General features: G+C 39.3%; 1 protein-coding gene across 2 annotated transcripts in view; it reads left to right on the plus strand.

Moving 5' to 3' along the window:
- The first annotated feature begins 1,117 nt into the window (after window positions 1-1,117).
- Window positions 1,118-26,906, plus strand: part of thsd7ba (thrombospondin, type I, domain containing 7Ba) — an 87,171-nt gene continuing 61,382 nt past the window's right edge. For both annotated transcript variants that reach the window (XM_088383056.1, XM_088383055.1), the window contains exons 1-3: window positions 1,118-1,136; window positions 1,427-1,543; window positions 3,898-4,036. The gene's annotated coding sequence lies outside the window, so the exon portion shown is untranslated. The remainder of the gene's footprint in view (window positions 1,137-1,426; window positions 1,544-3,897; window positions 4,037-26,906) is intronic.

Consider the following 26,906-nt stretch of genomic DNA (forward strand, 5'->3'; position numbering starts at 1 on the left):
ATCATCATCTTCAGGGATTATTATTTCCCACCAGATGCCTGTCTAACGTACAATATAATTACTGTTACTTGTTAATTGCTGCTTCAAAGTGGCTGCATTCGAAAGCGTCTGACTTGGAACCTCAGCGGGAAACCGGAAGAAAAAAAAAAACACACACAGAAGCAAACAAACAAGGGGAAAAAAAATGAAATTCCATTGAACTAAATTATTTCAACATTTGCGGAAATTGACATGGCAAGAGAGGAAATAAATGGTTTGGAAGTCTTGGAAGTTGAGCTGATGGCTCAGGCAAATTTGTATAGTTGGCACTGAGGTTTTGTTTTCAAATGCATATTAAACAGCATTAGGTGCAGTGGTTTGCCGCTCATGTGTTCAACTCATCGTCAGGGATTTTTTGCAGTTGTAGCGAGAACAATTTGCTTTTTTGTGACTCCTAAGATTTTGGATTTAATTTAGTTTTTTTTTCTATATTTTATCGGAACAACTACCATTCTTATTCCATTGCCATTTCTATGCAGTATGTCCTATTTTATTGCTTCCTGTCAATATTTGACACCATTTTTAACCACATCATATTCTTAGGGGTTTGTTCGTTTGATTGCTGTTGCTCCGTGAAAAATAATCAACTGGGGTGTTTATGCTCACTTCTCGCTGAGTCGGCATGGCGCTCCTGGTTGATATGAGTCCAAGCAGCAGAATTTGCGCTTCCTTTTCTGTATGCACAAGTGAAGAATTTTTCCCTCTTGGAATGAAAAAAATGTTTGGGTTTAAGGTGGCAACACTGCTGGCATTTGTGCTAACAATGCAGTTTGGAGTCATGTTGAGCGAACTTTGTTAAAGAAAAAAAATGTCATGTCTCATTTTGTATTTTATGCAGTCTTGACATTCATTTTCAGCTCCAAGGGAGGGCCTGTTAAATATTTTCTACATGGACGCAAATATCAAGCAAATGTTTGGTTTGCGTGATGGAACAGCAAACACCACTATAGACACATTTATTGAGTCATGAGGGACAATGTATGTCTTCAGCAATAATTACAGAAGGGTACAATAAGTAACTGTGGAAATGTTTTTTAAGTTTTTATTTTTTATTCAACTCACCAAAAGACTGCTTTGACTTTTGGACGTCTCTCACGGTAAGGCTTATTTTATTTTATTTTTTTAGGTGTGCATTCATACTAATGCTAGATCATGACTGCCACCATCGTGCCACAATTAAATCCTGGATTACAAGTGGGTAGAAATCTTATCTGATATCTGATGATGTGACTTACTAAGTGCATTGTTATTTTTGTTTTGCATGTGATGTATTTATTGATTTTTTTTTTAAGGGTGTGGTTGTATTTTGTGTCACTTGGCTTGAGTCCAATGAATTCATTCATTTCACCTGTTTAGAACTTCCTTCTTGTGTTTGCCACGCCCGTAGCACATATGTTCGCACCGTGATGCTGCCTACACATTTTTCTGGGTGACGGAAGACGAAGCGTTTCATCACCAAACCGTCGGTGTCATTTGACCAAGGGAGCGGGATGGAGAAAAAATGGTAAGTATCAGCCTTTTTCTATTGCAGTAAGTGTCAAGGAAGATGTGAACTGCTTGAGACTTAATGACAGCTGGGATTTACATTTTAATGACTACATTGACCAGAAATAGACGTGGTGGTGGAATTTCAGACATATTAAATATGATCACTCTGGCACTGGTTAATGAATTTAATTTTCTGTTGGTGAAAAAAAAGGGGCATACGCTAGATGTGGCCTTGTAATTTTGGATAGCATGTTGTGCCGATATTACCTAACAATGATATTTTTCTCAATGTCTCAGACAACTGAATCAAATCCGTACTGTATCAGTAGGGAAAAAAAATATTTCACAAACCATCTGCCAAATTACATCAGAATTTCTGGGAAAACTCACTATAAGACATAAACTATTAAAGCAAACACCGCTGAGCCAACAAAGTAATATCGAGGTTACCTACCTTAAGGCCAAAATAAGCAGTATTTAATGTTTGATATGTTTACTTCTGTGTTGTCACTGCCCAATGCTGTCAGCTTGTGTCTGTGTTGTTTACTTTTAAAAAATGTTTTTATGTGTGTCCATGCTTGTGTTCAGTAAATGTCGTGTATAAAGCTAATTGATATGATACAGGCTTTAAATGTCAAAATTAATATAAAGACCTGCAGGGCTAAATCCATTGAACTGCTTTTGGTGGGTTATAGGTGGCGAGAGGTCACTTTGAGACAATCTACCAATCGAATACATTTATACTTCCAAACATCCATTTTCTATCACTTCTCTTAGATTTTATCACAGTTGACCTTGGACGAGGTACACCTGGACAGGTCGACGATCCATCACGAGGCACATAGACAAACAACCGTTCACATAGGCGGTCAATTTAATTCTACTTTTTGTGCAAACCGCATGCTCCAGCTTTTTCCCGCAGGACAATTTGGCCGGATACAAAAATTCTGATATTCGAATTATGTGTGGCTAATACAAACCCTGGTGGAGGACTGAGAAAAATTCTAATTGTGATTTCCCCTCTGACTACATTCAAGTGTCCTTCAGCTAGCCAATGACCCCCATAATGGTTCCTGATGAGTACTGTGACACCTTTAGTGACAGTGTCGGCCATCACTACGTGACTTTCAGGTGGACATGAATAGCATAAAATTATTTAAAAGATCATGTGGGTGGATATGATCGCTGTGATAGCTCATGAAAGTGGATCCTGTATTCAAGCACACATTAGAAGAAAAAAAATACTTTGCGATTAGATCAGTGTTCTACTATGCAAACCAGAGTCGAGTCATGCGCTGACTGCCAAGCACCATTAGATCTGATTATTAATCTCACAAGCATTGAATGAATAATGTGTCTGCAATTAATTTTCTTTTCACATCAGGTTTCACTTTTAAAAAAAAAAGCTTTTCACGGGAGAAATACCCACCCACCCACACAGACGTTGCAATACGAGGACATTGCAGTCTAGCAGCAAGCTAGAACAATTTTGTCCGTGGCCTCTGACTGATCAGTAATGTGTTCTGTTGTCGGGTCAACCATTTTGTGGTTACACCAAGGAATAACTGCTGGAGGAAACACAGAAGGGCAGGAAATGAAGTCAAACACAAGGTACAAGGGAAAAGAAGACAAGCAGCAACCAACAAAATTGGATGGTGGCCCTCCTCTCCATTCCCATGACAATATTTTACATCAATTGGCTTTTGTTGCTCTTAATACTTTGAATGAATTTAACAACAGATGAGCTTGTTAGATTTAAATAAGAACTTGAGTATCTTCACACATTTGGATAACTTGCACAAAAATTAAAAACTCAACTCATCCGTGGGCTTTTCTCATTAGAGTTGCCGATTTATCTTCTCCCAGCTGGCTGGGTGAGGCAAAAAGTATTTATAGCAATTACTAAATCCTCCCAATTGTATTCTTCGGTGACAAAACAAGAACATGGATCCTGCAACAATTTCGAGAAATGAAGTGCAATGCACTGGGGACAACTTGAGAGAGCAACCAGATGAAAAAGAATAGCAGTGAGTAGCAAAAGGGGAGGGGCTGCAAAGATCTTTGAAGGCTGCATAAAGACAACTTGCATGTGTTTTTGCATATATGTGCCGTTTGAAGGGAGGGGAGGGGGCGGGTGTGTGTCGGGTGTTCACAGCAAGAAATGGCTTATTAGGAGATGATTCCTCTTAGCCAATGGTTTGGAGAGAGACGCAGATGTCATTTGGCCGGGTAGCAGCACCTCCCAGAGCCAGAACATCCTTTTCAGTGTAACGCGGCGCTGTGTGAGAGCATGACTGCTCTCTCCGTTCTCTCTCTCTTTCTGTCTTGTTGCCCACTGCCACTTTCTTTCTTTTTTTTTTTTCCCATCAGCTCCTCCCGCTCCCACTCCCTCTCCTCACTCGCTCTGCTTGCATCCTCTCCATCCTCCTCTTCTCGGATGCTGTCCCACTTGCAGAGATATGATCAGTTACAAACGGCGGCAGCACAAGCAGCATCACCGAGATCTCAGGTAAGACCTTTTTTTTTTTTTTTTTTGCTGATTTATTCACTTTGCACTGAGGTGCAGCAACACCGCAAAGCTCATTGCTCACTGGCCGAGTGCACACAGATTGATTCCTCCTGCACTGTTTTCCCGTGATGAATTAGACGTTAAGCTCGGAGGGACAGCGCGAGGTAAGTTGTTTCATACCTTTAGCCAAGGCGTCCGAGTGTGGCTTTATGAAGTGCGGCGATGACAACCGCAGCAATCTTCTTTGAATTGTGTGAGCGGGAGGATGAGAAGTGCTTTCAGATTGTAGAGAGGAAGAAGACAGAAACTGGGTGATAAATCAGGATCATCAAAGCTGCTGCATGGAAGGGACTTCTGACTTGAGCTCAGGTCAGATCAGCAGGTGTTGAGTGGACTCTCACCAACCTAAAGTGGATCTCAAATGAAGTTAGAAATCAAGCCGACTTTAATTAGATGTGACTTCATATTCATCTGACTTATGAGACGGTGCTGCAAGATTTGATTCTCCTCCGTGCATGTTTGATTGGCTCTGATCTGGATTGTAAATTGCACTAGGAAGACCTGTTAGAAAATAAAGAGGTATAAAGAAAAGCAGAGAGGAGACACGTGTGTAGTCGAAATGGCAGTGTGTAAATCGCTGTGCACGGAACATTAACTCTTCTGCTTTGAGAAACGGGATGAGGAGATGATTAGAAGTCCACTGTTGTGTGACACGGGGAAAGGTTAGGCCATGACAAAGGTGACATTGCTATTCATTCAGTCATACTTACAGCATTTACCGAAAATGTTTCTTTCAAGTCACGTAAGATTCTGATTTTGCGTTAAATTCATCAAACTGAAAGTTGAAGAGAAAAAAAAATCTGGAATCCTTCAAATGCTCTGCGAAACTCCTGGTGTCATTTGACTAATGTGGTGTTGGTGGGCGAGTAATGCCTCCAATTTATCTGGAGAGGGCCTGGAAGATGTTTTTTTTTTTTTTTTGCCCCATAATGGTTCACGTGAACATTATTGGTTTGATTAAAGGTGGCCTCTGCTGATAACTCCACTCTTCTAATGCTCCACCGGCTGCTGTGGAAAAAAAAAAAAACACACACTGATGCATGAAAATGAAACCTGAAAACGGCTGAGAGCAAAGTTACATTAAGTCTCATAAGTAATACAGCGCTGTTCTTATATTTCATTCATGACAGAGTCTATTGTGCTCTCTTGAACTGCGGGGCGGGCCAAATGAGAGAAATAGCTTTGTGATGTGAAAAGACATCTGTTGTCGAGGTGAGACAACACACAATGCCATCGTCATCGTCAACACATGTTTTGTGTTGCAGCTCGGATGATGATCCAACAGCCACTAAAGACTTTTTTTAATTCTATTTTTAGTTGTATTGTACCAAGATACATTGGCGTCTTCCTTATTAGTCCTCAATGTGGGGGGAGTTTTTTCATAGCATCCCCAAGCATCCTTCAACAGCACTCAGTTTCCTCAGATGAATATGCGACATACTAGAAAGTGTCTCATCGCAATAAATAAAACAATCGTCTCTTTGAGGGGAATGCAAGCCGTCTCAGCTACTCGCCCCTTTGTCATTAACAGAGCACTCGGCAAGGGACCCAGACAAATATCAGAGTTTGGCAGAAATTAGAGCCGGAGAGCTGGGGAAAGCTGGTGCCTTCTCAGTCCGCTGAGGGTTCGCTTCCTGACAGCTCCACTCTGTCTTTTTTTTTTTTTCCCCGGCTGCTTGTGAGCTGCCCCAGGTGTGACAGGCAGCCAGGGTAATGGGGGACGTTTGACAGATGCATATTTCCAACCTTGAATGCTTCATATAAAGAAGATCGACGGCATGAATTCAGACTCAGCGTGGGACAAACTGTTGGGTTGTGAATCACTCGGATGAGTAGCCCGCCTCGATGTTCGATTGAACTGACGTGAATCTCACAAGCCTTCCACGTTACTAATTGCAACCCGGCCTGATTATTGATTGGCATACGGTGACTGCGGTTTGTATCAAACGACCCCAGGCTGTGTTTTTCGCTACTGAAAGTCTGAGATCTGAGAGTTGAAGCGTTTGGGTTTTGTTCAGCTTCCCCTCCCCAATTGTCTTTATTCTGACTGTTTAACACGTTTTAGCATTTTTCTTTCATAATCTTGGGAGGTAAGTGTGGGTTAAGATGTAATGCATTTATAAATGTAGGCTAAAATGGAATAGAATGTTAGTTTCAGAGATTGTAACAAGTCTGAGTAATTCCTTGGATCAGCCATCAACAATAATAGAGCCACTTGAGACCAGGCCACTTGGAAAGATTGGACTAGAAATAATTTACCGATTGTCAGAATCTGAAAGAAGTTTTACTCTAAATCGGGAGCACGTCAATGTCTTAGCTGAGACCATGTGATATGGTCATTAAAAAGTAAGTCTTAAAACTGACAAAAAGGAACAAAGAAACATCTTTGGAAAGCTTTTTTTTTTTGGTCAAATGTTGAGGCGGATAACGAGCCTATCCAAAAAATAAAAAGCTGCATGTAAGAGACAAGCTCGGCAGTCCTGCTTAAAATACAGTTTAGGTGAATGTTACACTTGTGGCAACAGGCTTTCAAATCAAAACTGGCCCCCAAAAAAAAAAGCACTGACTTGTTTCCATTTCTAACATTTTGTCTTTCGATTTTCATTGTTTCCCATAACCTCGTGATTGTGCTCATTAAAGAGAAACAAGCAGGGGTCACCCACAAATTCCAATTATGTATATTCAGTGTAATGATGCATTGTAATTTTGACAATTCCTTTCCATACTGACCCATCTAAATATCTATGTGAAAGTGATTCATGGTGCAAAAGACTCATCGAGCTATATGACAGCAAAGGATAACGAGAGACTTAAATAGATCTAACATTTATTGGTCTGAGCATTTCACACAGGATCCAATTGCAGAGAGGATGAGACAGAATCAGAGTCCAATTGCTTGTAACACCAGAGGGCGGGCAAAGTGTCTTTCACGTAAGCTTCATTAGGCCTCTGATGTTTGCTGATACTCCCCAGCAAATTGCCGCGGTGGCGTCATCCCTTCAATTTTGCTTAGAACCTGCTTAGAATAGAAAAATCTGGAACCAAGTCAGCTTTGGTTTGAAACATAGAAGGGCCTTTGATCGTCATTACTTTTGTCATTCCTTGACTTCTTTTTGTCTACTATTCAAGTCAATCAAAAAACTCATCGAGCTGAGTTTATTATGCGAATTATTACAGGTGTACCTTGACTTATGAGTGCAGCAACTTTGAAGGTTTTTCCATTACAAGCCTCCTATCAATAACAACAATGGGATGGAAATCAGCTCCCCCTGAAATTAAATGTTTGTCTAGTGTGAGTTAATTCTGCGACATGGAGAATTTGTACTAGTGTGTGAGATTTTATGTGCAAATGAATCTTTTATAAAGCTATCGGGCCACATTAGTGGCAGCCAAGGCAAAGAGATTATATTGCATTCCATATAGTAAAAGCGCACTACGTCTTTGCAAAAACACTGCATATGGCAGCCAATGTGTTCAAAGAACTCCCCCTTGCAACAGATGAGTCCATTGCCGGCTCCTATTAGAAAAACCATCGCCCCGTCTCGCTTTGCATTTTTTTTTCCCACTAGTGTGAGGTGTCATTAACATTTAATTGCCTATAGTATATACTGTATATCACACAGGGCTCCAGCCTAATGTTTATTTACTTATTTTCACAAGGAGTGCACTTTCCCCTAAGCTAAAATTTAGGGGTGTCCCCTGTTGACTTGCAAAGTAAATATTCTCATTTCCTCTCACTATTATGGATACCGTATTTTCCGCACTATAAGGCGCACCTAAAAACCTCCAATTTTCTCAAAAGCCGACAGTGGGCCTTATAATCCAGTGCGCCTTATAATCCAGTGCGCCTTATATCTGGACCAATAAGGATTCGTGGATGACGACTAACTTATTAAAGTAAGCTTTACGTGTTTATTTTGTGTGTTGTGTGATATTAACGTTTGAGCAACGTTGAGTTATTGATATATTATTATTTTCACTATTTCGAGTGTTACTATATTGTGATTGCATTAACGTTTGAGCAACGTTGAGTTATCTATTCTATGCGCTTTATAATCCGGTGTGCTTTATATGTGGACAAAGTTTTAAAATGGGCCATTCATTGAAGGTGCGCCTTATAATCCGGTGTGCCTTATAGTGCGGAAAATACGGTACATTCAAAGTTACCAGTATTATCCGCTAATTAACCAAATATCCCACTCCATAAAATATATATATGTACATAGATGATGGAAAGGCAGTCGACGCCTGTCGAGGTATGGAAGCATAGAGATGTGGTTGCCGGGGGTTTTGACCAGGTTATTTAATAGAAGCCAAGAGGGTGATAATATTCCTGAGGAATGGAGGGAAAGTGAGCTAGTGGCCATTTTTTTTGTGTGTGTGGATGTACAGTCGTGAAAGCTGATGACAGGGTATCTAGACAGGAACTGTGATACTGCATGAGGAAGTCTTGGAGTTGCAGAGAAGTATGTTAGATTAGTACAGGATATGTATCAGGCTAGCAGAATAGTGATGAGATGTGTGACAGAGGGAGTTTAAGGTGGAGGTTGGACTGCATCGGGAATCAGTGCTAAGCCTCTTCCTCTTTAGAATAATGATGGATAGGCTGACAGATGAGGTTAGACTGAAATCCCTACGGACCATCGTGTTTGCAGATGACACATTTGGAAAGGTGAAGGCATTTGCTGGAGAGGAGAGGAATGATTAAAACGGAGTATGTGTGAATTAGCAAGTCTGAGAAGTGGGAGGACTTGAAATGTGGAGCGTCAGAGAAACGGTGGAAGTGAAGAAACGCTGGCAACAGATGGAGGAAAATGTGAGAGGTTCTTCGATGATTGAAGTGTGTCTTCTAGAACGAAGGAGAAGGTTTGAGAGACAATGGATAGGGTGGCCATGATGTACAGATTATAGACAGTGGTGCAGAAGAAACGATTGAAAGCAGAGCTGGCGGAAATGAAAATGTCGCTTTTCTTTAGGAGTCACTGGGATGGATAGGATTAGGAATGAGCTCGAGCCAAGGTTAGATTTTTTTTTGGGAGGAAAAAAAAAGTTAGAGACGACTTAGATGGCTCGGACAAGGCTATCGGGAGAATGTTGAGGCTAAGAGAAGGCTGATTGATGAAGCGAGAGAAGACATGAGGACAATTGGAGTTCGAGAAGCTAATGCAGACGATCGAATGCAAGATAGAAGAGGAAGACTTAAATGAAAAAGGATGACCGGCTAAAGTTACTCACCTGTGCTGCATTCCAAAATAAGCAGCAAACTTTTGAAAATTTCCAAATCACAATTTCCATCATTTGTGTCAGCAGTAGGCCTACATGAGCAAATAGCATCTTACAAAAGGCCATTATACCCTTGAATAGTTTCATATCAGCCATGCAGTCATTAAAGACAGAGAATTATGATAATCACTTTCACTCAATTTAACTTTAATAATGTTCCATAATAGCGTAAACATTTCTTGAAAACCTCTATTAATCAAATTACATATGCGTATTCTTGTTGACTGCTGCTGGATGACCTTGTTTATTAGCTGCAGCGATATTGCAAGGATTTGCAAAGTGCACGTAAATTATGACGAGTTTATATACTACAAACAACCCCTTAAAAGTAAACTGAAAAAAGATTACCTTGGGGCTCAAAATAATAAATCATCTTTTCGGCAAAAAAAGGTATTTAATATTGTATTCCCCTCTGGGCTCTCTGCTGATATCAACTTGCTTGCAGCGTGTGTGTCGTGCAAGTTACTTTTCCCTCATAAGTTGCTGCTTGTATGAGTTTTTAATTCATATTTGGGAGACCCAGCCCAGTAAAAGCAAAGAGCTGCACTGAAGCGTGGCATGACTTCACCTGGGATAACTTTAACAGTTATTCCAATAAAAATCTTTATGATGTTTTAACTGGGGGTTTTAAATGCATATGATCTTAATATTCAATGGGGCATATCCCTTGGATTGCTTCCCAATTTAAGTTATCCTGTGGGTGGGACAATAAGGGATGGGGTGCATGTTTTTGTGCATTAGCATCAAAAAAAAAAAAAAAAGAGTAAAATTTTAATGTGTTTGTTGACGGATGGAATTCCCTGGATAAAGGAAAATGCCGCTTTTCTGTGATGGCTTCATATAATGCTTTTTTTTCTTTTTGGAGGGGGGGGGGGTGTCTCAGAATGGAATTGTTGTGACATCCACTTCATGGCTTGCGTGACCAGAATAGTGAAACCCCAATGTGGTTTAAAAGTAACATTTTGGGAGTTGGATTCGCTTGGAACGTAAAGTAAGTGTAAAGAAGCTGATGTGAGCCATGGCCACCGTGATTCATTTGCCATAGATATATAACACAACATTTTATTTTTTGGTAATTTAAAATCAATTAAAAAAAATCCCTTCCAAGTCATTTCTGATTCTCTTATATGCCTGTTGTGTGCGATATGCTTGAGAACTCATCAGTCAAGCCTTCTGACTCTGGTTGTTTTTCCTCAGCCACGGTGGTTTCTCGAAAATCTGATTTAAGGAGCAAGATGAGACCAGAGAGAGCTTTTTTTTTTCTTTTTTTACACAGATCATCACTCTGACAGCTTTAACAAAAACTATTTTTTGGGAGGGCGTTGCCAATTTCCCCTAAGGCCCCAGTTCTAGCTGAAAAATAAATCCATAAATAAGTCGGGCCTTAAGCATAATGCTGCCACAATTCTGCTTCACCGTAGGTATAGTAGTGTTCATTTTGGTGCTATGCTCTGATGAAACAAACCATTTTGTTTTTTTATATAGCCACAGTATTCGACTTTCATTTGTTGTTCCATTGCACGTTGCAATATTTGATACACCTCTGTGCCTGACAGATAAGTGTAGATTGCGATTGCCAATTCACGTACAGTATGTTCCTGATGGAAGGTTATTCTTCATATAGAAAAAAAAAGGCAGTCATACTGATGTATTTTTTTGGGGGACAACAAAAAATATCAATGCCTGGCTTTTGGAACACAAGCACGTTGCTCAGGCTGTTGAATTTGCTGACCTCCCGTACCCGAGCCGTTTTCAATTACAATCACCACCCTGCCCCTCTCGGAATACAAAAGTATGGCTTCGGCGTGCCTTATCTCGGGGGTCCTTGTCAAGTAGCCGCCTTATTTGTCTGTCACTTCTTCCAGCCGGCCACATGGGTTATTCTTTGGGTGTTAGTCAGATGCAAGGCACTTGAAGAGGCTGTCGCAAATCCCAAGCACAGGACTGTCAGCCCGCTGGTCTTTTGCTTAGATCTCCTTCTTCCATCACCCCTATTAACTCTGGATCACTGGCTGTATTCACTAAATCTTCCCGCCGGTAATAGAATTAGTGTTACGCTTTTCCCCCTGATGGTGTCTCTTTTTCCCCCCTCAGTTGCCCATCGAGATCTCCTTCTTTTCCGTTGACATTTTCTTTTTTGTTATTCTTTTCGACGTCACCGACAATTAGATTTAATGAGAAGAAAGGAGGAATTCACCTAAAGAGAACACCTGGAGTGAAAATATGCTTTAATGTCCACCGAGCGCCTTTTTGCCTCGTATAGATTTCGAAACTCTAAAATATTTAATATTCCGTAAATAACAACGGCAAAGTATTATTCAAAAGTGCCGTCTGAGAGCGTGTCATCCCGGCGGAGTCACTTTTCAAAGAAAAGTTATTTTAAATGATTCACTTTTCAATGCCATTCTTGCTCCTTGTCAGACTCGCTGCGATAAGACGCCGCAAATGGGATTTTACATTTTAAAGCTCTTTTTTTGAATACTGTCCACTTGGCGCTACTATCTTGCTTCTGAGAATTCTTGTAGGTATTTTAATGAATATTTAAAGCTCGTGAATTAATGCAGCGTTCATAAATGGATCAAGGCTGTTAAATAAGAAAAATATGAAATTCTCACTCTGATCATTTATCTCAGTGGCTCGTCATTTACATGCCGGATAATGTAAAAAAAAAAAAAAAGTGTTCCCAAGTTGGTGATTAGATGCGCAAAGTAACATAATGTTCTCTTTTTAATTTATTGTTCATCTACTGACACATTCACAAATTAGAACACAATAAATGTCAAAATATTGCAACTTTTTTTCCCCCTCCAATTACAGTGCTCAACATTAATGGGTACAACAAATGAATTTCGTGGTAGAACGTATTATTGTTATGGAACACACTGTAGCCATTCTGATTCTCCTTGGCACTGATAAGAATTTCCAGGAAAAAAAATAGCAGGAAAAAAATGTATCTTTAACCGTGAGGAGGAATATTTTGACACTGAAAGCCGCTAAGTTGCCGGCAAGCTGCGGTTTTGCTCTGTAACTTCTCTATTTTGGAATGAGTGAGTGTAGCATCATGCAGAGTGATTTGTTGTTGTACTTATGCCAAATGGTCGCCGGAGTGTGTGTTACAGTAGATTTCGACGTTGCATCAATTTTGAAAATGTTTAGAGTGAAAATTTGGCATAGTGGAAGATTCTGCTTTGGAGAAAGAACAGATTATTTCAACAAAGTCTTGGCAACCTGCCTCCTCGGAAAGCAGAACTGACGGACTTTGAATTTTCAAACAGAGGATATTTGGATGTTTTATGTGCAATGAAACCTTCCGCCGCTTTTGGATACGGATTGTCAGATCAACCATCGTCTCTCGTGAAGGGTGGAAGGCTCCTGACATTTCAATAAAGACACTTTTCCCCCCCGCATGTCCTAACAGCAGGAATCAATCAGTATGCCAGGTCTTCTTTACGTTTATTCCTCACTCCTTTACAAATGTTCGCAATTTGAAAACACTTGCAACTTCTTTGCCTTGTGCACCACAGGAGAAGATCCCATAGCGGTTAATTATTTCATTACGCTCCAACCTGGAGCCGTAGGTGACTCCTTTCTCTGTCCTCATTTCCCAGGCTATTATATGGAGTTTCTCAGCTTGTTTCCATCCAATTAGGACAGACTGTGTGCTTTCAAACAATTGGATAATGGCTGGAACGGGCTGGTTGCTCATGTTGTCACTGAATACGTCCTGGCTCGAAGCCAGGACCGAGTAACACATTGCCAAGTGCCGGGTCATAGTGTTTGTTGGCTTGGTATATTACAGACTGCCAAAATACTCCAGCTTGGTGAATCTTGCATCATAGAAAGACAATTTACAGCACGTAGCTCTTAGAACATAATGTCCTGCTTTGTCCAGAAACATCTTAGCAATTTTTTTTGGGACATCTGTTTGTCTGATGCACGTTGCATTATTATCATAAAATATTTTTCTTTTTTCCCCCCCCATCACTCATATGTATGTCTACTTTACAAGACTGTATCTGTATTCATTCAGAGCATATGACAACGTTTGTTTTAAAGCGTATATCATTTTTGGCATGGTTTGAACAAGTTTATTTTTCCAGCTCTCATGCAACATATTTTGACCACACTTCCAGAGAACTCCCCACTACTCTGGTGCATTGTAAAAAAATGTGTAGTTCTGCTTCTATGGCTATACGGTAACATAATTTGGGCTGTTTTACACTACGTCACTGTCAAATTTTCCTGACCCTCAACAAGATTGTGACCAAATCAGATTATTTTGCACATGCTATTACCACCTAATGGAATCCATTTGCACAGTGATCATATTACAACCAGTTTTACCAGCACCTAGTTTTAGCAAATGGCTCTCTGGCCACTGTGGTATTAAACTGGAAAAAAACAATTCGCAGTGGGGCTAGTTAGTCATGAGATCTGATGTTCAATCTCACTTCTGAGTAGCCCAGTTCCCCTCCTTATCCACAGAACATGCTCTTTTTTGTGTTAATTGAATACTCCAAGTTTCCCATAGGTGTGAATGTGTGTGTGAATAATTGCCTGTCTCGATACGTGAACTGTGATTGACTGGCCACCTGTCCAGGGTGTAGCCAGCCTCGTGTTCGGTCAGCTGGGATTGGCTCCATTTCACCCTCGACCTTAATGAGGACAAGTGCTTCAGAAAATGGATTGATGGAATTTCCCAGTAGCTTTCCTCAGGGAATATACCAATTGTATTGTTGGGCAAATGTTTGTCCTTCCGCAACACGACATGCATTGCTCCAGATTGCATTTTTATCAATCTGCATTGAATTCCTCTACTTTTGATTTAAATGGAATTGTCAGATGCAAAATGTTCAAATAATAATGTTCATTGCATTTTCAGAAAGCAATATAACATCCGGGTATTAGTATTCCCTCTAGGCGGTACATTTATTAAAAATCAACCGTGCACATGTTCAATTTTTCAGTTTTAAAATATTTTTTAATCAAGAAAAGTACATTATTGCGTTATGGCTCTTTCTAGAGCTTATCTTTGAATTGCGGTGAGAGGTGGACAAAGTGGAGCAGGAAATCATTATTTTTTTGTGATGCTGTCTTCGAGTATTGGCTGATTTTAATCACTGTCTTACCAAGCCAGGGAACATTCAGACAGGCGTGTAGAAGCTACAGATGGTATGTGAATTTAGATTAGCGAGTCCATCGATTGTAGTTCAGGTTCACTATAATTGGCAAGAAAGACCACTGGCATTTAATGTGATGAACAAGCTATATACTTGAATCATTTATTATTTGGCTCTAATTTATAGGAGCATATTTACTGAATATATTGAACTGAGTCATAAATCTTCATAATAACTGAAATGAATATCAATTGCTATCCACACGCTGACAGACAGACAATATTGGCTCATTAGTCAGTGTGCTGAATGGACATCATCACTTTTTCTAAACTCATGTTAACAACACGTTGCGGGGTTAGTTTGGTATTGATTACAATGAACACGTTAGAAAACTGTAGTGTTTTTATCAATGAAGCAGCATGTACACAGAAAGTAAAAGAAAGAATACTATCTGGTATATATTCTTTATCATCTAGGAAAAACCATTTATTTCAACTTACTGAGCCATTTATAGTTGTTGTGAAACTCTTCTTAGTTTGTATGACTATTATACTACTTTGCAATGGCAATGTCGCAACTGTTTATTTTTTTAGATTCAATTTAATAATATTATTTTGTCTTAATAAAAAACAATTTGTCCTCATTGAAAACAAATTTCTGTGGGTGTTTTGCAAAGCCTGAGATGGCTTAGTGGCATCTCTATAAATTTCAGTAGGGACAGGAAATTCTTTATACACAATTTTTGAGTTAATAGCGTGTTGACAGAATAAATAAGTGGTTCAAGTAGCGGGTTGTGAATTTTACTCCTATGCCTTAGTGGTGACCTCCTTGATTGACACTTTTTAATAGCATCAGCTTAGTGCAGAGTGAGGCCCAGGTTGATCTTGACACAGCTTCATCTAAATGTGCACGAGATGTTAATTTCCTTGGCAAATGCTCCATGGCAACAGCACCGTTATATGAATGGCTAAATGAGGTGACATTATAAAAGGCTGCATAAAACAGGTTCGAAGGCTTGAACGATGAAGTACATCTTACAAATTACATCGAACCATTAAACTTTGTATAGGAAGGTAGATTTGACAAACTTCTTTTCAAAGACAAGCATATTATGTAGCTATAATGAAGTACAGCCTTAAAAATAATTATAACACTTGAGCAAGTAACTTAGCCGGAATGTTTTTTTTTTCCTCATGAGACTTTGACTCACAGATATAATCACATTCAAATTTTCTAAGTGTCAGAATTAACACTTGGAAGACGTTTGTCATTGATACATAGAGAAAAGTTTGAAAACCGCATGCTAAAGTTGTCTAAGTAACTTGACTAAGGCCGTCAGGGTGCTGATGTCAAGAGTAACCCACACAGTGCTCCAGGTGGTGAGTAACACTGGGGCCAAACAAAGCTCTTGGGGATTCAATAATTGGTTCCTTGAATTACAACCTCGGGGCACAAAACGGATAAAGATTCGCCATACCGTGTCAGTACGAAGGATTTCGAGGAAAAAAAAGAGAGCCCATCAATGATGATTGGTTTTACACAGACATGACACAACTCGAAGCCTCATTCAAACGTGCCTTTTTTGAAATGCTACAAAAGAGAACGTGATGCATAAATACTCGATATGCAGCTATTTTGATTGTTGACATTAAGATGAGTCAGATGCTACAAAATCCTCTGGAGCTGAGTCAAATATGTGTTTTCAAGTCAGTTCTACAAACAACCACACGCTCATGCTGTTTTGTTTTTTCAGAATGTAGGCTTAAATGATTCACACAATTTGCATTTCTTTATTTACTAATCAGATCCATTATAATGTGAGTTACACAGAAAGTGTACTCAGTCTGAACAAGTTCCGGAAAGTTTTTAAGAAGAATTTGCAACATAAAAAATGATCACCATGTCCTACAAGAAGCTGCATCCTTTGCAGCCGGGAACAATAAAAAGGAGTTATTTCGAAGTGTAATTGGATCGAGACATTTTTATCTAAAGTCTTTATCAGCTGATTAGCTAATTTTTTTTTCTTGTCTTGATGTACGGAGTTGTTTCAGTCGCCCGGGGTCAAGTAGGTCAAGTCAAGGTGAGATCCAATCAGACCAACGGTGTTGTTGAAGGCTGGCTGGTGCCCACGTAATTACACTGCCGGTAAAGTTTTCCGATAAGGTCCGGGCATTGTTGGGGGGCTTTAATCTTGTCGGCACAAATGTATTGTTGCACATTTTTCATGTTAATGATGTTGTCAGGATTGGGTTTCGCGTCACACGCCCAAAGTTTCAAGGTGACATTTTCTTACAACATGGATCGTGTAGAAAAACATTCTGACAGATGGTTGTCTATTGTGTGGGCGATAAACAATCTTGCTTTTAATTATCAGCTTTCGGCTTGCATTTTTCACATGACTTAACATTGTACACATATTGCATAGCTCGTAATGGAGACTTAATTAGAATTGTTTTCTATACTTGGGACAGTCAGTTTTGCACTGCTAAGCGTCTATTTATTCATTTATTTTTATTTTATTTACTTTAAATACACAGCATTTTCTATTCCCTCTTTAGTGCATCACACTAAAATAACCAAAATGAGTTCCATTCAACCACAAATTGATATGATTAGAAATTGAGCTTGGGTCAACCTGTTTCGTGTTGGCACTCACATTCACACCAGCACTGAGTGGAAAGTAAACTCGTGCTGCCTACAGGGAAGTCAGGCGAATAAACCGCAATAACATCAGGGACTCAAGAGGCATTAATTGAATATGTTAATTTAATCATTTTTGTGGGTGAACACTTGGTCACCCTCAGATGTGGTCTTACTATTTCGTCCCTCTCATGAAACCTTATCACGTAACCTAAATCTGTAAAATGTTTAGATGGCACATTCGTAAAATTTTAAAAGGGTCAAATAAAACGGAAACGAGTCTCTATAATAATTTATCAAAAAAGTATCAATGAAGTGAGGGAAAAGAACCTCCAATTAGATTTTGTTGCACATGAAATGGAATTACCCATTTGGCAAAATCGGGCATATTTGTAACTAGCTCTTGCGTGCTGTGAAAGCTTCATGCTGTTCGGGTCAGGGCTCACTGCTTGGTCTATAGATGTGCAATGTTGTCTCCTTGGTGTGTTTGATTGCGACTCAAGTTTTTCCTCACTTCCCCCCCCCCCCCCCCCCTCCTGTCTGAGACTTTCATTGGATTACCACCATGTGTACCCAGCAGCTGCTCCTTCTGCTCTCAGCAGGCCGTTGTCGTTAATTGAAGTGTAATGCGCTCAACAGCAGGGAAGGTCAGGCGTAGCTCTCTGCTGATGCACCGCTCCTGTCACCATCTAAATACAACCCACCTAGAAGTAATAATTGCAGCAAAGGATTTTTACATTTTACCCAATCATATATTTCCCTCAAATGGTACTACTTCAGCTTTCGTGCCATTTCTGTAAATCCAATTACCTGAACCCATTAAGCATTTATGACTTTAAACATGCTTGGCTTTTCTTCCAATCGTAATTGCCCTGGCGCGGCGCACACGTTTGAGAAGGTGATGCACGGTGAACATTGTCTGTTTAATTAGCCAAAATATCAACGTCATTGGTGTAAGTGTGCAAAATAATGAGACGTTTTATTGTGTTAATGGTGATCATGGTGCTGCGACATCAATGTTGTCTAGTCTTTTGTCAGGGCCACGTTTCCGTGTCAATGAGAAAAATATATAAAAATATAAACCACAGTCGAGATGGGTTTCAGGACTTCCAATGACATTATTCAAGTTGATGGGAAATTATTTTTTTGAAAGGAAACCGAAGAAACTGTCTCTTTGAAAGTTGTGCAAAATAGATGAGTCTTGAAGAGTTTGGTGCGAGTTCCAAAAAGAAATGGAGAAGGCCTCTGAGTGATTTGTGCTTGGCTCTGATTGGAGGAGACGGGAATGGGACTGTGTTGATGGAGATACTCAGTCAGCTACTTTATGAAAAGGGCATTTTGGGTCAGGGGGAGGATTTTGAAATTGGTTCTTTCAGGGTATGAGGAGCCATGGATATGTATGCGGGTAAGTGTGATCAGAGGAGGAGGGAGATAGGTGAAGGTAGGTAATGATTTTGAGAAAAAATAAAAAGCTACTTTTGAGAGGTGTTTAACATGCTGGTCGAAAGAGAGGAAATTAGACTTGGATTTGTGAGGGGAAGGGAGGTGGGTCCAGCGTCCAAGGCGAAGCCGTGGTTGCTTTTGGTCCAATGAGGATGATTGCTGATTCGTCCCAATTGAGTTTGAGGAAATTGGTTTGAAGTCAGGATTTTCTTCCCGAGATGAAGTTTGACGGGGTTGAGTGAGCAGCAGTGGCGACGGCTACGGTGGAGGATATCGCTGGTGGCGCAAAGGAAGTGGAGTCCATGACTGCTGGATGAAGATGAGAAGTTGACTTGAACGTAGACTCTGCCAGTGATTTTACGGAGCTGGCAGTTCTGACGCGGGTTTGTGAGTGGCAAGGGAAACACAACAAGTGTCTAAAGTAATTCAAAATAAGCAGATCAATTAAGTGAGAAAGGAGCCACAAATTAGATTTTGTTGAAATATGGAATTGAATTACCCATTAGGCGAAGATCAATGATATTTACAAAAAGCCCCATGGTGTCGCGGTCACGGCGCTCACACCGAGTCAATATGTTGTGTGCATAGATGAGTTTGATTTTGGATCCAGTTTTTCTTCACATTTCCTCCTGTCTGAGAGTTTCATTGAATTACCACCATGTGGACCCAGCAGATGTTAATCTGACTCTCAATCACCAGATATTGCAGAAAAATAGTTTAGCAAGTCATATATTTACTGCAAAGATTTTAGCGTGCCTTCTGGTTTAATTTTATTCTGTGAATCCAAATAGACTGTATTAAAATCATCCATAACTCCAGCTTGGATTTTCTTTAAGACTTAACTCATTCACTGCCAATGACGTATATCAATGTCTTTTGGTTGCTATTCAACTGAATGTTGGTTCAACAGTTTGTGTGTGTGTGTGGGATTTTTTTTCTTCACGGAAGGAAATGTTGAAAATGTCCAAAATTCCATCACGACACAAATCGACAAAATTGTAACTTAGACGATGCATTAGCAATATTGGAAAGTTATAGTAAATGATTAGTGCTCACACAATACAAATTCATTTTGACTCCTTATCTAAGTTCGGGTTAGTGCTGTCAATTTTTGGAGTTGAAGAATCACATCAACATTCATGTCGCTCCTTTTTTTCGCAGCTGTTATTTCGCGAGCGAATTCATTTTGTGTCTTTGCCAAAGCAAACCACGAGGACTTGCTCTCGTGAAATGTTGCTGGGGCTGCACTGTAAAACACATCTTGTGAAATATTTATGTTGTGCCGGCTGCACTGGTTGAAGTTAAATGAGATTGTGTAGATGGAGATGGTGAATGTATGTGTTTTATTTTCCAGACTTGACTTATGCCGTTCCGTTGAATCTCCAGCCTGTTGAATGATGGAACATTTAGTGACATGCTCAATAAACACATCTAGTTGCCTTTTTTTTTTTTTCTCCCACTGACCTTTAACTCTCAACAAACACAATCAACCTTGATGACCGCATTTGCTTCAGAAAACAATATCATCCGATTTAATTTCTTTGTTGTCGCTAGTCTTTGAGGTAGACCTTCAGCTAGACCAACAGTGGTTAAATAACATTTCCCAATTCAAAATTGAAAAAGCAATTTCTTAACGACAGAAACCTCAATCATTTTAGTGTCTTTTTATGTTTTAAGGCAAACGCAGTATCTTGAATATTGGGTATAAATAGATAAGACAAGATACATTTCAATTTAATCATCTGTCTGAAATGTCTATTTTGTTTGTCCTTGGGATAAAAAGACAGTATTCATGTCTGGTGCAGACTGATGGCAGAAAGCTCATACAAATGAGGTACAAATCCTCTTGCCTGCTCATGTGGGTGAGGGTGGGGGGGATTGCAATGAGATTGTACAGAGAAAATGTTTCTTTTGTAGAAGACGCAGTTGAAAGTTATGTAAAAATGAATAAATCTCCTCGAAATATTATCTGGCTTAGTTATGTTGAATGACTGCTGAAATTTAAATCGATCTGTGTTGGATCAAATAATTCTACTGCGCTATGGATTTGTTTCTCCCTTTTTATTTTGTTGTTGTCAGAGTTGTTAATTTGTTTTCAAGACACAATTGCAGATACAAATTGTTAGACGTAAAAATGACAGAAATGATCAAAATCCACGTTAATCCTATTTGTAGCAGTTTCAAATCCATCAGGGCGGTATCAATCAATATTGAATATAGTGATACGACATCTTAAGATGCTTTTCCCTCTGTCAACATTGGCTTTTTCCAATTCGAATAAATGCCTGTATCGAGTCTACCAAATGCAAACATCCATTTCAAAATAGTCACTTGTGTCAGACTTTGACACACCTGATTATTTCCTGACAACACCATCCCGCGGCGGTTAGCACTTCTTCCAAGACTTCTCTGTGAAGTTTACATGCTCTTTACATGCTTGCATGTGTTTTTCTTCAGGTACTTTGGCTTCTTCCCATATTTCAAAAATATGCATGCCGTGTTAATTGAAGGGTTTAAATTTGTAATTGGTGTGAATGTGTAGTTTGTAGACCTGCACTGGCTTGTGAGCAGTCCAAAGTTAGCTAACTCCAGCTGAGCCTCGACCCAAATGAGAACAAACGCTGTAGAAAGTGCATGACTTCATAGTCTATAAGTAATTTATGTAACCACCATTATTAAAGTAATCTTATTTATGTCAACAGTGTGCCCTCAAATCAGTATTAACACAAAGAGGACCATTGAATAGTGATTCGTCAGCAGGCTGGAGTGTTCTACTCCTTATCAGTTTTGTTCTTAGAATTGAACCGCTTTTAATGACTTTAGAATGAACTTCATCCTTTTAATTTCTTCTTAAATCGACGCTTTAGACGAAAGGAGAAAAAGATTGTTGTGCGCACTGAAGGGTAACCAGCTGAAATGAACCGGTGCTGAGGAACTTTTTAATAAAGCGCTTACGCACCCAAAAGTCGAATAAGTCACTTTGAAATTACAAAATATTATTCTACTGCAATCAACTTTGCAGGAGAAAAAAGCGAGAGCAATACCATGTTGAAGAAGCTTTAACTACAGTAATATTTATTACATGAGGTTTACTTGTGTATCATCCACTCACCTATACTAAGGCTGCCCTGAAATAAATTGGACGGTCTGTCATTTCCTGAGTAAGGAGCTCAGAACCATATAATAACAATCATTGAGAGTCGGTCAGGCGGTGAGCACAAACCCACTCCTTCAGTCTATCATCTGTCATATGGAAGCATGAAGACGAAAGAGCAGCGACTTTTGCTGCGCTCATTAAAGGGTCATTGAGTTTCAGGAAATTGGTTTGAAGCCAGGATTTTCTTCCTGAGATTTTTTTTTTTGTAGAGACAAAGTCGAATCTTTTCAATTGAAGAATTCCCTTCAGTGAAACATGCTGGACTCAATTTTGCTTTTGATGGCAGAAGGGTATGCAAGGTCGATAGGAATGGAAAATGACGGGGACAAGAAAAATAAACTTGGATTCAATTTTGGAAGGAATTGTAGCATTTGGAATGAGAATGGAAAATATAATTGAAAAAAAATGTCCTCTTATTGCTTCTATACAGTTCAGTGGTAGTCGTTCCAGTTTATATTCTGTTTCTAGATCATAGAAAGCATGTATTGACCAAAAACTCTTTCAAATTGACTTTTTGAGATATAGGGTAAAACTTTTTCACCATTTCAGTAGTCGGGGTTTTTTTAGGTGTGGGGTTAGAAAAAAAAAGCCAAAGTAGATACTTGGGCTTTCCTCAACACTTTTACATTGTGTAAATCCTGAGCAAAATTTTCCATCCGTGGCTATGTGGTAACTTGGCACATTTTGAGCAGAAAGCTAGGCTGCAACTAAGAAAAGGCAATCTCTGGGCCAAAGAGCTTTGTGAATTGAAATTACCAAGAGTTCTGTCTTTTGTGTAAAATGAGAAACAGGGGTCATTTTACACACACACACAGTTCTGACCCTGAGAATGTTGTTGAAGTTGAATAAATAAGTGATGGATGTAAATATAATTTTTGACACTGCCTCAACGTGTCATCATCATCGTCCCAAATAATCCACACAGTATTCTTTTAAAGCTTGCAATTAGTGGCAACACCTCATCAAACTTTGACATTATGCACGAGGCCCTGAATTGTAGCTGCCAAAATAGTGTCTTCATAACAAGCTGAAGCAGGCACTTTGTTTCTGTGCGTGTCTGTCTTGCAGCACTTGAGATAAAACACCTCAGAGTGAGTGACGAATTGCATTCCATCATCTTCTTTTCGAGCTAATCAGCATCCACCATTGTGTGTCAGTTATCTGACTGTTGAGCTGCTTTGTTTGCAAAACACCTCACTGCCTCTCAGGTGCATGTCAGACAATATTTGTAAATACCACAAATTGACATCACCAATTAATTTGCCTTGATGGATTAAATTTAGACAGGGTTTGCTTCCAATTAATTCATGCATACAAAGTGAAGCAAGTATAAAGTAAAATATTAGGACCAAGACGGCACTATTCCTTTCCCATCCTTGCAAACTGAACTGGATCAATATAAGGTAAGGGTTTAATCCCTAGAACACCCTTTAATCAATAAAGTAAGTCACCCGTTAAAGTGACTTTTCTCAAAATGGAAGCATCATTTCCAGTAACAAATGCTGAACAAGCCTCCTCTTGTCGTCCCGCCTCTGCTTTCCATTTACTCCGATAATCCAAGTGTCCACAAATCGAGCATTACGCCCTGTCTGTCTGCTTCTCACAATTGTACTCAGCCCTTAAATCAGCCTAAATGCGCAGGTTTTATTGCACCTTTAAAAATATGAAGAGTTAGACATCCGGATCTGAGTGCGTGTGCAAGTCGATTCTTTAGCACTCGGCAATAATGGCCAAACCTTGAGGTCAATCAATTGGCAATTGTGGCTTTCGGAAACAACAGGAATGCCTCGCTGCAATCAACAGGTAGCGGTTTTATCTGCGGAGTGTGAAAATATTTTAAATGAGGCCAGTAGCATGGTCGCAAAATATTCCAGTCCATCCTAGAATACAGTAAAAGCACAAGTGTTATGCACGCCCATCTGAGAGCGAACTACTATACTATCTATGACACACACCCTCTGCTCTCTCACCTCATCCAATCACCATTTCCTAGACTGATAATGTCACAAACACATATTTTAGCACGCAAATAAGCACAAGCATGTATTGTAACTGTCTCATTGTTTGGAGCCTGAAGATAGCACAGCGTGAGATAGAAATTATTAGCGCTGCTGGCAGTGTTGATAGTTTAGGAAAGGTCAATGAACAGCGAACACAATGTTCTGACATTTGAAACTGAGAGAATGGCAAAGATAATAATTAGGTTTTGTGATTAATGTAAATTCTAGAATCATGACTTGATGGAAAACAAATGACCAAACAGGTATTTACTCTTTCATGGTTTTCAATATACCATACAGTATATTCAATACAGTCTGACGCCATTTCAAAATTTAATTACCACCCAATTGTGGTCAGATTTCGATTCAAAATAAATTGTGTTGAAAAAAGATATTACTACTTTGGTGCACTTGTGGCCTTTCCAAAAATTGTCTATCCCTATCTGTCCAGTTTAAATAGTATTTATGCTTATTACGTCACAGGTAAGCAAGAGCCTTCATACTATTCTTTGTTTTTTGCTTTTTGTTGAAGCTTAGGGTTTATATTTTTCGGTAAGTTTCATATTTTGACAACCATGTTGACGCAAACCTGAAAAGCATTGTAATTTCTACCACAAGCATCTGCTAGATTCACTCAGTGCCAGTCAAGCACAGGCCAATTGTGCACAGCATACTAAGCGGGGAATGATCCATCACAACCACATAACTACGATTTACTCTGAGGGCTGACATTTGAACTTAAGTTACAATTTAAATATTGTAACTTATTGTAAACAAAACATATTGCAGAGAATGTTGATTTTTACCAAAACAAAAATGGCTGTTGCGCCGTTGTGGGTGTCAACACAGCAGACTTGATATGCCCGTTACAATATAATAATTTCTCGCTGATTCCGAGAGTTATTTATGATTGAAATATATTTTTTAGGACATATTCATTGCTTATCGTAAGAGGCAGGCTCACATTCTCTCTTTTGTCCGTCATCGGGTAACTGATCTTCCGCTGACACGCCTTGCCAATTTCTTGGGACTAGACGAGAAATCCACATGGCTCTCAGTACATTAAAGCTGCTTTCTAGAGGAACATACGGAGTCCAGGTGTCTGTGCGACTACTGACCCATGTTATCAGCCTGCCTCAGCTACCCGACTCTCTCAAAATTAATCCTGACGCCGTCACGCCACCCCCTTGTTCGCCGTGATGGCGCCCTCCCAGTGCAACAATTCCCTCTGGGTCCTTCATAGTCACGACTCAGATACGCTCACCTGCATATCCTGGTCCCACAAGATGTTGCTTTCAATTGAAAAAATGACGGCGTGACCAGGATTATAGCCAGTTCTGCATTAATTATACTTTTTTTTTTTTTTAAATGAAAGGAGGTCGTGAGGCCAGGCGGGCGGAACAGCCACACACAACAAATCCGATTATCCAGGAATGGTTTGTTTCTCTTTCAGGCTCTCTATTCCTCTCTTTTTTTTTCTTCTTCTTTTGTGGACTCATTTCAGAGGCATTTGATTTTGACCGTTTGTGCTATTGTTGTCACATTCTGCCCTAACTTCTCACCAATGTCCACGGCAGTGCTTTCCTCCTCCTCCATCTCTTGTGTTGATTAATTTCCTGAAACACAACCAATTAGCATTCCGGAAAAGGCAGATAAGAAATGTCCTTTCACCTCCAGCAACCTCAGTATCGTCTACATTTTTCCTCAGAGACTTATCTCGTTCTTATCGGATATGTTTACACCAGTGAAGCTCATCATTTTGCAGCTTTTGTGTTTGCGTTTGCGCTGCATCAATTTTACATTTTCAGTGAGACCTCATTTCATGTTTCGGATGAAATATTTATTGCATGAGACTAGGATCCAGTTGGATAAGGTTTACATAATACAGGACTACAATGAGGCCTTCCTGTAATCTCAAAGACAGCTATTTTTTGTTGAAAAAGGAAAAAAAAAAGAATAAATATTGCTTAAAAATAGAAATATGATATTTGTTGATGAATAGTGTTGATGCATGGGGCAATGATTGAGGGAGAAAGAAGACTGTTGAGCTGAGGGCCTTGGTAGAACATATTAGTTCAGACTTTGCTGAAGTAAATTTTTTCCAATCATATCTAATTTTATTTCTCTAATTCAATTAACTCTGTGGAGTACACATACATTTGCCCATTTTTCCAAATGAAGTCAGTCTCATCACACTTTATAATTAATCAATGTAATTCAGCAATCCTCTGAAGATGTCCTTTCCTGTCTGCTGGATGAGCTTCCAACCCAAGTCAATCTAAAAATAAAGAGAGACAACTAGAAAGTTAATAGCTGGGCTGTTTCATCAGTACCGCCTTGGGACCATATTTTTACGAAATAAACATCTTGCATCTTATCTTGAGGAACACTTGAAAGAAGCATATGCAACAAACATGGAGCACTTTTATGTAATTATATTCAATCAAGCGTAGACAGTTTATCATACTTCTGAGCAATCATGCATCTTATTTTCTTTGCAATCATTTGTCTCTATTGTTAGATTGTACCAGGAAGTTTCTTTTTCTCTGAGATTTTCCGAAACTTGTGTGGTGATATTATTTGGTCAGTGTCGTACCAGGCTTGAGGCAGTGAAGTCAAAACTAAGTAAAAAAAATCGCTCATGCTCTGGTCAGTACTTTGACCCCGTCAACTTGCCGATCTAGCCACACCACGGCAAAGCGAGGCAACCAAAGTACTTCCATGCCACAAGGATAAACAAGTGGCTGATTGAGTTCACAACCCTTGCCTCAAGAGCAGTTGTCCTGCCTGTTTGCTTGCAGTGCAGAGATAGGACTCTTCAAAATATTAAAGTTATCCAAAATTGTAGTTTCTGAGAGAAATGTGGTGAATGTCAGTGCTTGACAATTGAGGGTGAAAATGTTCTTCTGGGGGCAGAATGACCTGCAGTGAACTCAATTGCATCTTTATTGTAATTATATTATATTATATTATATTATATTATATTATATTATATCATATTATATCATATTATATTATATTATATTATATTATATTATATTATATTATATTATATTATATTATATTATATCATATTATATTATATTATGTGCAGATAGCAACCCGAATTTTATTGATGTGAGGCAGCAGTGCTAAACAATACCAATAATCAAGTCTAGACGAGACTT

The sequence above is a fragment of the Syngnathus floridae genome, chromosome 8 (genome assembly GCF_059516105.1).
Source record: "Syngnathus floridae isolate MCC-2025c chromosome 8, RoL_Sflo_1.0, whole genome shotgun sequence".
Classification (NCBI taxonomy): Eukaryota; Metazoa; Chordata; class Actinopteri; order Syngnathiformes; family Syngnathidae; genus Syngnathus; species Syngnathus floridae.